Raw genomic sequence first — 12,978 nt, forward strand, 5'->3', positions numbered from 1 at the left:
TAGGTGCAGGAACTCGCCTACGACCCCCCAAACACACACACACCCTCCAAGCCGCATAAAATAGTGGCTGTGGTCAAATTTCAGTAACAGTGGGAGGATCTTAAAGGGGCGCTAAATGCCAGCAGTGCATTAGATACCAAGTTCAGAGTTGGGGAAGGGGGGGTTACATACAGAGTGCTGAGTTCAAGTGTGTGCAACATGCATGCAGAATTTGGGGGTGCGTTATGTACATATTGTCGAGTTCAGGAGTTCACTGCATACAGACTGCAGAGTTCAGCCTTCTGCCACAGCTGCATCCCCTATCCACATCTCACTTTCACCCCTCTTCAACTCTGACCTCTGCATGCAACCCCACCTCCATTGCCCCCATCTTCTCCACCCCTCCTCCTTAAAAGCTCCACCATCATCCACGTCTTACTTTTGTTTCTTTATTTTGCTGAAGCACTCAGCCAGCTCTTTTACCTCCCCATACACTGTAGGGGGCTCCACCTCTCTCACTTGCAGGGAGATCCTCCAGTAGGGGTGTAGGCATCTGCACTGCATCCCGGGCACCTGCATCTCCCTTGTCCCCATCCTGCACTCAGTAGGATCTGTTCAGGAGATCAGATTTGTGGGAGCTGTTGGGAGACAAGCTGTCACCTGTAAACACAGAAGCCGGACTTCTGTATTTACAAGTGATAGTGGTGAGAAGGGAGCAGAGGACCAAGTTCCAGCTCAAAAAAAGCCCAGATTGTATTTGTGTCAAATACCTTTGTTACAGCGCCGCTCTACGCTTCCGTGACCTACCGGAGCTCTCTTCTCTTAGTATATCATGTCCAATGTGTATTATATTTGTGCTAAATACCTTAATTACAGCGCCGCTCGGCGCTTCCGCGACCCGCCGGAGCTCTCTTCTACAGTATGCTCTAAGCACTGTTGAGTTTCTTCGGTTGGATTCTGTACCTTTTTTCTCCCCATGATCATCGCTGGGTTCTCCTGGGCAGGAAATGGTGTGGTGCAGGTGAATTCCGAGCTCCGTTGCGCTGTGGAGTGGTCCGTTGGCGATCTGCAGAGCGGAGCTGCTCTCCTATGCGGCCAACTCCGTCCGACACTGACAGCATTGTGAAGAAGGACGGATGATGATGAATCCTCACCGACACGATGCATCCCCTCCTGAGTCACAGTGACAGGCTCTCTCCACGCCAGGTGGACCCTTCAGTCCACTCCAAACAGCACTGACAGTCCTGCTCCCGGCTTGCCTTGCTCCGACCCATGTGCGAGGCTCCGGCCACTCCGCTTGTCTCCCTTGCAACATTACATCACACAACACTCTCCACCAGACCTGGCACCGTTTGAACACACTGTAGCAGGCACTCAGATGGTCTCGGCTGGCTCTGAACTAGAACTGCGCATGAGTAGTTCCGAGCGGAGCATTACAGCCATATTTTTTACTGGCAACTTTTTCCTGTCATTGCCATTTACTAGTGGGAGAAAAGTGCTCAGTTCGTACTGGTTGCCAGTAAAAATACTGACAGTTGGCAACACTGGCTCCCCTTTGTGTGAGCTCAGTTGGGGTTCCAAATTTTATGGACTCTATCGACTTGTATGGACTTGTGCTACCAGTTATGCATTTACTGCCTTTTTTTATCGCTACCTCATGTGGATTTACTTCCAATTATGGGCTCTAGCAGAGCCTGAAGTGATGAGAAAGGTCTCTCTTACACCTCTGACTCGGGGTCCCTGGTAGTGTGAACAGAAGGTGCAGGAGTGCAGAGTGGCATGAGTGCCTGTAGGTCGAGCGGGTATCCACGCCAAGCTGAAGAGGTCATCAGTAGACTTCATAAAAGAAAAGGAATTGGCAGCACTCCAGGTTTATTGACTGGACATCCAAATATGACAATCGTGACAAGGTAGACGCGTTTCACACACTGACTGTGTGCTTAATCATTACGTAGACTTCAGTGAAGCAGGCGAGCTGGTAGACAGCTGGTGGATGGCAGACTGAAGCAGGCTGGTACTGGCAACAGCGGGCAGGTGAGGCATGTGCTGGTAGCAGACTGTAGCTTAGTAGGCACAGCAGGATGTGGCAGGAAGCAGAGTCAGGCAAGCCGGGTCATACACTGGCAGGACAGGTCAGGTACAGAGGAGCAAGCAAGAGTGTGGTATGGGTACAAGCCGGGTCAGGAGCCAATCAGTGACAGAGTAGCAAATGGAGCAGACAAAAGTGGAGGCCAAGGACAAGCAGGGGTCAGTACAGGAGGAGTTCAGAGAGTGGTCAAACAAGCCGAGTCAGCAACTGATATCAGCATACAGAATAACAGGGAATAACAGGGTCACAGGATACAGGGAAGGCTGAAAGAGCACCATTGATCTTGAGCACGGGATAGCGCTTTTGGCACCAACATCTGTCACCAGTGCACATGAGCATGCTTATGCATGCTAATGCACATGTGTGCACGCACGTCTGCGCATGTCCATATGCATGCGTGCTCATAAGTATTAGCCAAATTTCTATATGTACGTATGGGAGGAAGCAGAAATTAGCATGTGAAGAGGCACCAAAGTCTGTCTAGAGAAACCATGTCTTCTACTGACATGCCCTTCCTGACAACATATCAAAAGAACAGGGCATATTCAAGTGGACAAGAGGAGTTAGAGAAGATGCAGTATATTGGTCTAATGAGCAGAGAAGCTGTCCTAAGGAGACTACAGCGTTGATTTCCTAAAACGTAGCCCTTGTTCACACCAGTGCAACTTGTCATGTGATTTGACAGTTCAAAGTCGCATGACAATTCGCACCCCATTTGCGGCAATTTGAAAAAGACTTTGAAAAAGATTCTTGCGCTATTTCTCTGAGATTTCAGCACAACTTGCATTGACATATGTTAAAGGAAGTAGCAATTATCAGCAAGCTGCACAGCAAATCCTACTGCTTTTAAGTCACACTGAAGTAGTGCAACTTCAAAACTGCACTGGTATGAACCAGGACTTAAGAATAAAAAATTTGGTGCAGCACTGCATAGAAACCAATCAGCTTCCATGTTTTTTCTGTCAAAGCTTAATTGAACAAGCTGACTCTAGAAACTGATTGGCTACCATGCAGAATTGCACCAGATTTAGCATTCTCCAGTTTTAGTAAATCAATATATTTCCATTGCTAATGACTGTTGTATTTGTGACACATCTATGACTGTCATATGTGTCACACCCTGTTCCCTCACAACTACTATGGTCACCCTCTTCTTCTATCCTATGCTCCCTCAATCACATCTTCAATCTCTCCCTCTCTACTGCCACCTTCCCCTCCCCTTTAAAACATGCACTTATCCCTCCCCGACTTAAAAATGCCTTACTGGGCCCCACCAGCCTGAACAACTTAAGACTCATCTCATAAACTTTTAGAATGCCTAGTCTACAATCGTCTGAGCTCCTACCTCACTTACAACAGCCTTTCGTGACCCCTTTCAGTCTGGTTTTCACTTACTGCACTCCACTGAAACTGTCCTACTAAAATTCACTAATGCTTTGCTAACTACTTAACCAATGGCCACTACTCCATACTCCTAAAACTAGACCTCTTTGCGGTATTTGATACTGTTGACCACCCGCTCCTCCTCAAAAAACTCCACTCTCTTGACCTGCAAGACTCTGCTATATCCTGGTTCTCCTCCTTCCTATCACAGTGCTCCTTCAGTGTTACCTTTGCCTCCTCCTCGCCACTGTCCACAGACCCCCTCCTCTTCTTCATCTACACCTCCTCCCTCGGTCACTTGATTAACTCCCATGGCTTCCAGTAACATCTCGATGCTGATGACACACAAGTCTATTTACTCCTCACCAGAGATGTATAGTAACTAAGTAGAACTACTTCACTACTGTGGGGTCGGGAGGTGTTGGTATGGGGCGCTACCACCTTGTACAGCAAATCAATTTGTTGTGTGTGATCCCAAGTAAAAGTGCACAGTGCTTATTTATTAGGAGATTATGTGCAAATTATAATATTAAAGTGCTGCGTGCTTAACGGAATAAATGTGCAGCTAGTGCAAACACACAAAGGTGGTACTCTCAACACCGTGGTGCTGAGTAGATTGTACCGTCTATGTGTCAATCATCGGATGTAAACGACCATTAGTCAGTGATAAGTGCAAAAAGTGCAAAGGTACAAATGAGTGAATAAACAGTATATTAAAACTTTTATTGTGACATCCCATTGCGGAGGAAACTAACATCCGTGATAAGTGTCATAAAAATCAATAAAATACAGTAAAAAAGAGTGGTGGGTAGATTGCGCCTTTAGGCGCGTGCTGAGAGTGAGGAGTGCTAATACCGGAGGTAAAGCACTTACCAAAAAACCTCTCCCTTATTCCACTTTCAGCTTGGTTAACTGTTTCTCCCTTCTCCCGATGCCTGCAAGATCTTTGCTATTGATTGTTCCACAGGTATCGTTGCGCTTGCATCTAGGGAGTCAGTATACAAAAGACCAAGAGAGCTTCCATTGCATAGTACAGTATAGCATTGAGGGAAATAAAGTAGCGACTCACTGTTAGGAAATTCACCGTCAGCTTGTTGGTGTGTCTCCGGCGTTCGGCCGTGCGGTGCTTCCGCGTTCCACCGGCCAGAGCCACCTAACCGGAAGTGACATATGACGCCGGATTGCCGCTCTACGCGTTTCGTCACTGCAAAGTCATCTGGCGCGGTACTATGCTACGTACTCCCGGGGTTTATATGGACCTCCGTATCCTAGCGACTGTTATGTGTACCGCCGCCATATTGGTAACCTCATGGAAGTCATACCGGCGGCCATCTTGGTACCTCTGAGTGCTTCATTATCTGGTCAACATGTTCAGGATACGGAGTTTATTTACATCATGTGAACTTCCTTCTGCAGCGGGCCCCATATGTTAAAATGCATACATTTCATCTCATCTTTTAACATATGGGGCCCGCTGCAGAAGGAAGTTCTTCACACACTTCTTCAGTCTCCTCTCACATTACTCACTTACTAACTGACATATCAGCATGGCTGTCACACCACTTCCTCAAACTCAGTCTTTCTGAAACTGAGCTGATAATATTCCGTCCTGCCTGTGCACCCCCCCCCCGACTTCTCCATCAAGATCAGCCATCAGTCTCTCTCTCCTCACAACTGGGTGCTAGGTGTAATCCTGGACTCTGATGGGTAATTTCAGGCTCCAAATCCATTCACTGTTCAAATCTTGTAGACAACCTCCAAATCATCTACAAAATACACCCCTTTTTAACCATTGAAACCACTAAGCAACCTATTCACTCCCTTATTATCTCTCACCTTGATTGTAACTCCCTCCTCATTGGCCTACCTCTTTGAAAGCTATTTCCTCTTCAGTCTATCAAGAATACTGCTGCCAGACTCATCCACCTTACCAACTGTTCAGCGTCTGCCACCCCTCTTTGCCAATCCCTCCACTGGCTTCCCATTGCCCAAAGAATAAAAAACACTAACAATAACATAAAAAGCCATTTACAACTCTGCCTACATCTCATCACCAATCTTGTCTCCAAATATCACCCAAACCGTCCTCTCTGCTCCTCCCAAGACCTCCTGCTCTCTAGCTCCCTTGTCTCCTCCTCCCATGCTTGTCTCCAGGACTTCTCCAGAGCCTCTCCCATCATCTGGAACTCCCTAACCCTATCTGTCTGGCTATTCCCACTTTTAGGTGATCCCTGAAAACTCAAGGAAGCCTATCCTGCCTTCAGCTAATAACGAATCTTCTATTTCTCCCATCAGTTAATCCCTCACAGTTATTTTTTGTTCCACCAGCCCCTCCCTCCTAGACTGTAAGCTCCCAGGAGAAGGGCCCTCCTAACCCTCTTGTATTGGATTGGATTGTTGCTGTATTGTCTCTCTTTATATTTTAATATTCTGCTGGAAAAAGTTGGTGCTATATAAATCCTGTATAATAATACTAAAAATAATAATAATGCTAACGTAACCAACCAACCAGGAAGCCAGGAAATAGGAGACATGACCAAGGTGACAGATACAGATATTGAAGGGGTGTTATGCTTGACCCCATCACAGCTACCGATTCCCCACTTACTGGGATTGGTCTTGCGGCACAGAGCACCTAGGGACCTAGCCTGTAGTCACAGGAGAGAGATGTAGAAGGAGCCCCAGATGGAAAAAAAGCATGGAGCTTTGGAGACGTGCGTTTCCTATATCCAATAATAACCTTTGGAACATTGTCACTGGGAGTGAGGTGATGGGTCTGCTGAGTTATGGAAGACCAGTACAGGATCCACAGTACCTACTGAGAAATGCTGCACACCTGGGGAAAGGTGATCTCTAACAGAACTTTTGTCCATAGTGCAGTAGTGTCAACAGTGTTAGAAGCATAACCATGGTTAACAAAGTGTTAAGTGTGCAAGTTGTCCGGCTCGCTTCCAAGTTCATTGCTGAATTCACATGATCGCAGCTTCCATCTGCCATGCAGGCATTAGCAAGCGCTGTATCATCGTGTCCCCATTGGGTACATTAATCCCCACTCACATGCTTTGTAAAATGTGTACTTTGAACTGCTATGGAGGAGTAAGTGCTGCAGAAAAACATGTACAACTTATGTAGCAGGCCAGTCACTTCACTGGGTATATACAACCACTTTATGTATTGTTAATCCGTGATAAATTTGTTTTTGTGGGATTTATTATGCTTTTGGGGAATTTATTATGATTTATTATGCTCACTGTATCCAATGAGGGAGCTTGTTGGTCAGTGGAGGAAACCCAGCCAGTGACACATTGGCTTTTGTGGGAGTCCCAGTGGGAGGGCATTCTTGCAATGCCTCCTGGGATTGCTCATAAAAGCCGTGGGGACATGTGACAGGGCATCTTTGGCGGGGAGCAGAGTCCCAGGAGGAGGCAGACGGCTGGTCTCTCCTCCTGCAGTGTGAGAGGAAGGGGGTCTTAGGTAGTCGGCCTAGTGAACAGGGTGTGGAGCTGAGCTGCAGAGGATCCCGTGTAGCTGACGATGGAGCTGCTGGCAGAGTCTCTCGGGAACAACAGTGTCCGTGAATACTAAGGGACTTGCCAAAGTCTAGCCCCAGGAAGGGGGACCACTCAGCTATGTCTAGACGTCCCAGCAAATTGTGCATAGTTCGTTCAAGTTGGAGTATCCCACTCATCCCTTCTCCTATCCAAGTTCTCAAATAAAACTACAAAAAACCAAAACCCCTAGACTGTTTTCTGACTGAGCCAAGCACTTTGAAAATGCTAAACTGTGATGTTGTTGCTATGGGTAACCAAGGGGAATCTGTAACCAGCAACTCCCATGGGAGTAGTGCTACAATTATAAATAGAAGTGCTTTCTATTGTCATTTTTGGCCCAGAAATCCCAATGTGCTTATCTCTCACTAAAGGCCCGTACACACGTACCGATCGTCGGCATACAAACGTCGGTGGACGAAGGATCTGCCGATTGTACGCGTGTTAGTATGGTGCCTCCGACAGATGTCTGCGCACAATCCGCGGACAAAAGTCTTTCTTGCAAACATGAAAATATTTGTATGCCGACACCAGAACGGACGATTGTTCGCCTGTCAGTACACAATTCTGCCGACACACAGCTACAAATCCCAACACGCATGATCAAACCAAATGAGTTCCCGGAAGAATTTTCTCTAGTAAACTCAACATTTTATTCAGAAAGAACTTTCGGCTCGCGGAAGTCCAAGAAATAGGTGAAATGCGGAGCACATGCTCATCTTGATAAATGTGAGAAGAAGGAAGATGCTGCTCATAATGCCATACTTTTCTAATAAAAAGGCATGTGTTCTGTTATGATGAAGATAATGTTTGTCTATTCTATCTGTTCTATCAAATTTTAGAATTAAATAATTTGAACTCTTCACCATTATTTTTGTATTTTCACACCAAAGATCTAACTATTGATATGACCCTTTATTCTTTTATGAATTAATGTCTAAAACATATTTTTCAGGTTATGCACAATATTAAACATGTTAACAAATTCAGATAGGCCATTTTTTATTTTCAATTTTCTTTATTTTTTGGATCTCAGCAAAAAAAAAACAAAGCAAACATCAATACTTTCCGTATAATAAACTAAACATAAAAAAGTTCCATTTGGACAAAATTAAACTAGAAACTGGCAAACAGGGGTAAAATAAATAATAGGGGGTTACACAAATTAAAGTTGCTGGTAACTGTAATCAGGTTGCCATGAGGGCAGGTTTGGATCCTGCTGGCCATATTGCCACTGGCCATGTGGCATTTGGCGAGGTGGTGGGTGTTGTGGAGGTGGAGGTGGAGGTGGAGGTGGAGGGCACGGGTGCTCCTGGCATGCGTGGCTGTGCTCAGTAAGTATGCCGTTTTCAGCGTTTTGCAGCACATCCAGAATAATTTTTCTGGCATACTGACACTGCCTGAGGTCCACCTTATCCAGGATTTTGGCAGTCATATTCCCGAAGGACTCATTGGCCTCCGGTTTCCGACGTAGGGCTATGGTGGCCTCCTGGATAAACTCGTCGGTGATGTCATCCACGTGCTTCCTCTTTTGCCTCCGTTTGGCAGGAGGAGGTGGTGGTGGAAAGAGTTCCGCAGGCTCCTCAGGCTCCACAGGCTCCCCAGGCTCCTGGCTGCAACCTGGCTCCTCCTCAGTGACACTTCCCTGTTGATGAAATGAACAATTGATTAGAATGTTATAGTGTATATAAAAATGCATGTTTGTTATATTATTGTGAACAAATAGCAGACTTTACATACAGTGGCATATCTAGGGTCTCCAGTGCCCTTGTTGAGGAGCTGTATTTGGCAACAACCCCCCCCCCCCCCAAGATCAATGTAAAACTGTAACCCACCCCCCCAAAAAAAAATTAAAGGGCATTAAAAGTTTCTAATTTGCCCCTTGTTTGCCCAGTGTAGAGCTCTCTAGTGGGCAATCATTGTCTCAGGTGTGAAAAAGAAAGAGAGGGTTGAGAGCTAGAGAGAGGGAGAGAAAGAGGGGGTGTGAGAGAGAGAGGAGGGGGTTGCAGAGAGAGAGGGGCCTGAACTTGCAGAGGACTTGATGTAGGGCATTGAGGGTGAAGCAGTGCAGGGAAACATGAATAAGGAAGCCACCTGCCTTGCTGACCCAGAGTGAGAGACCAGAGACATGGAAGCAAGGATGGATGGATCATTTGCAGGAGCTGTTAGTTTTGTATTAAAAAAGGTTGAGCCAGAGGAATGCTGAGGCTACAGCAGTGTTTCTTAGGACCAGAGGTGTGCTGGGGATGCAGCAGTGTTTGTAAGACCAGAGGTGTGCTGGGGATGCAGTGAGAGGCAGTCTCAGTCTCCTGGTCTTTTGGCTCAGCTGCTCTCAATGTTTTACACCTGCATGAAGCAGCTCTCAATGTTTTACACCTGCATGAAGCTGCTCTCAATGTTTTACACCTGCATGAAGCAGCTCTCAATGTTTTACACCTGCATGAAGCTGCTCTCAATGTTTTACACCTGCATGAATCCGCCTGCAAACTGGGGGTTCTGGGGTGTGCAGGCTGAGTGGATTGTTAAAATAAACAATAAAACAATGCCAATGTTTTTGTGACCCACCCCCCTTGGCCTGCGCCCCTGGCGGTTGCCTGTCATGCCAACCCCTTGCTATGCCCGTTTACATAAAGGGTCAATTATGGTTTAGCTTATAATTTTGTTACATGATTACATTTTAGCAGACAATATATTGTGAAATGCCATACCTGAGTAAAACTCTCCTCCAGGAAATCCTCATCCTGGCTTGGATCTACCGACACTGAGCCCTCTGCCGAAGTAGAAGGCAGTGTAGAAATTGACGGCCTGGATTCCATGGTGTCTGCCAGGAACCGCATGTTATCATAGTACCACAGCCGTGGTACATATACATTCCGTGCCCCTGCTCCAGACTGGGTGGAATCTTCTATTTTTTTTAACTCCCGCCTGTAGGCAGTGCGAATACTGTTTATTTTTTTGCGGATATAATCAAAATTTGCCCCAGGACAGACGGGCTTGTAGAAGGCCACCAAATGTTCCATGGCCTGTTTTCTGAGTTTTCGATTTTTATAATCTGCGGACTTGACTTGCCACAAACAGGGCAGTTGCCTGAACTCATCAATAAAACTTATTAAAAAGTTGTGGGTGGTGAAATTGTCCACCATATTGCAGGACAGTATATGCCTGCAAGACACAAAAAAACACAAAACATATTAAAATAGCATGTATTTTGGCACATAATAAAGATATTCCTAATAAAAGCTGTATAGGGCCCAAAACACACACTTTCTATTAAAAGAGTCGTACCTTTGTTTGTGTGGAAAAGTCGTGATTCGCCGCTCGATCGTGCTCCAACTCTCGATATGTCCGCTAGCGAATCGTCGGCCGAACGATCTGGCGTCCTTTAAATACAGCGCAGGCGTCAACTCCTCCTCCAGTGGCGGGCTTGTGCAGGGGTGTGTACGTGCCGAAGATCAGGCCTACATGCGACACTCACACCTGAGGCAGTGGAATAATCATTGTTTAATTAGGAACCATGTCTCAACAATCTGGGAGCTCAATTAGTGGGGGCCGAAGTGATTGGGCCACCCGAAAATCAAGGGCTACACCCATGTCAAAGCCAGAAATGGTGGAGATGGTCTCCATTTTAGAAAAAATGGATTACGATGGAAAGTTGGCAAATTACGATCGGCCCAATGCCAGGAAAGATGGCATCATGGACAAGGTGGTGGCCTGTTTGGTCAAAAAATTCGGTGTCGAGCGATCGAAAGATCAGATTCGGAAACGGTGGTCTGACCTCAAACACCGTGAGCAGGATCAGCTTTCCCAAATCCATCGGATTTTGAAAAAAAGTAAGTTTTATTTTTTTTTTTTTTTTTAATCATGCAATATGTTTTTTATAATTTGGTGTATGTTGTATTAACATGTCTAGATTATAATGTCTATGTAAAAAGTTAGATTACTCATTTTAGTTGTCATGTCGTGATTTGATCGATCTATTGTTGATGTTTTAGTATATGACATTAAAAGTCAGGAAGCCATAGTTAAAAATATATGTATTGTGTTGCAACGAACGTTCTTTCCTGCACGAATCTTCTCAGCAAACATTCCTATTAATCACAGATTATTATTCAAACCTTTAAATAGGAGAAAAACGTAAACTCCGTGCCAAACAATGGGAAAGGAGGAGGAGAGGTTTGCCAGCTCCATCGGCAGTTGTGGAAGAAGAGGAGGACATGGGCCCAGATGGTGGCACAGATTCCACTAAAGGTAATTGGTTCCTATGCACTGTCAAACATTAATGTACCATATTTTTCGTAGATAACCATGTACATGTCTTCATATTTGTTACTAAAAGAGCTATCAAGCAGGGCACCATGTCCTAACAAATGTACCTCTTGTGACTTTTATGATATGGCCAATGTTTTGTATTATGTAGATGAAGACATTATGCCTGAGGTGATTCTGGTGGAGCCTACAAGTGACCAGACACCAGAGCAACAAGAAGGTTGGTAGTCACAGATTTTTGTGTAGTGGGATCATAGAAATATGTGTATTTGCAATGATTGTTTAACCTTATATTCTTGTATTCCCTTACAAATTTACATTGCAGATGTTGCGTCATGCCAGGATGTGGCATCCCCAGCCAGGTCTGAACCAATATCTCCTGGCAACTTGCCAAGCAGCATGGAAGCCACTTCAGAAACTGTGGAGGAACCAGGACCAAGTGTCCAAGAGCCAATTGTGTGCCCACGTAGGTTTTTTCAGAATGATTTTTATCAGTGTTATTTTTAGCCTCCAATTTACAACACTAGTTCCCTATGGGAGCCTCTTTATTTGAATGGAAGTCGCACCGTAAGTCGGATCAGGATGCTCTGACTTGCGGGGCCACTTGCGTTGTGAAGATTTTTGAGGGGGAACTACACCCAAAAATTGAACAACCCACCGTGGGTGTCCCCCCAAGTTCACAACCAGGCCTTTTGTGTGTGGTATTGAGTTTGAGGGTATGCCCACAACAAAAAGACAGCGTGGGTTACCCCCAAAACCCCTACCAGACCCTTATACAAGCATGCAGCTTGTCAGGCCAGGAAAGAGAACGAGCAAGCGGACCAAACACCCCCTGGACCACAGCAGGACACATGCCCTCAACATGGGGGGGTTTTGTTGCTTTGGGCCAGGGGGCCTCTGCACCGCACACCCAAAAGCACCTTACTCCCATGTAGAGGAGGACAAGAGCCTCATCCCCACAACCCTGTCTGGTGGTTTTGGGGGGTCATGCGGCCAGGGGGTTCCTAGGACTTTGGAAGCAACCTTTAACAAAGGGTGGCCCCCAGATCCCAGACCCCAATCACTATGTGAATGGGTATGGGGTACATAGTACCCCTACACATTAACCACATAAATGGAAGTGTATGTGAATAACGACAGGAGACGTTTATGAAATGTTCTTAAATATCTTCATCCGGTCTTCTCCACTCTGCTCTTTGGATCTTCTCCTCTCCACTCTTCTGCTGTCCAATCTTCTGCTCTTATGTTGTCTGCTCTTTTGCCCTAGGCTCTTCTTCTTCCTCCTGTCCTCCTCCAATGCTGTTGCCGTGCATTCTGCCCGTCTCTGGTCTCTGCATCTTAATATATATACATTACAACCATGCCCTCACAATGACGTCATCATGCGTTCACACCCCTAATGAATATATAGTAAGCTCAGGAGACCGGCAGAATCATCAGCAACAGCATCGGAGGAGGACAGGAGGAAGAAGAAGAGCCTAGGGCAAAAGAGCATAAGAACAGGGTAGGTATTAACTCGAGAGGAATTTAAGATTACCTGGACACCAAATGTTTCTCTATTATTATGACCTCATGTAGGTGATTCACATTGACTCATTTTTTTTTAATTTTTACAGACCATGTTTTACATAGTTGCACATTAGCCAAATTGACCCGTGAGGCTCTCCAATGCTGCGCAGACCTGGAACAAATAAAGGAGACTGCAACGGCATT

The sequence above is a fragment of the Pelophylax lessonae genome (genome assembly GCF_965119305.1).
Source record: "Pelophylax lessonae genome assembly, chromosome: 1".
NCBI classification, from domain to species: Eukaryota; Metazoa; Chordata; class Amphibia; order Anura; family Ranidae; genus Pelophylax; species Pelophylax lessonae.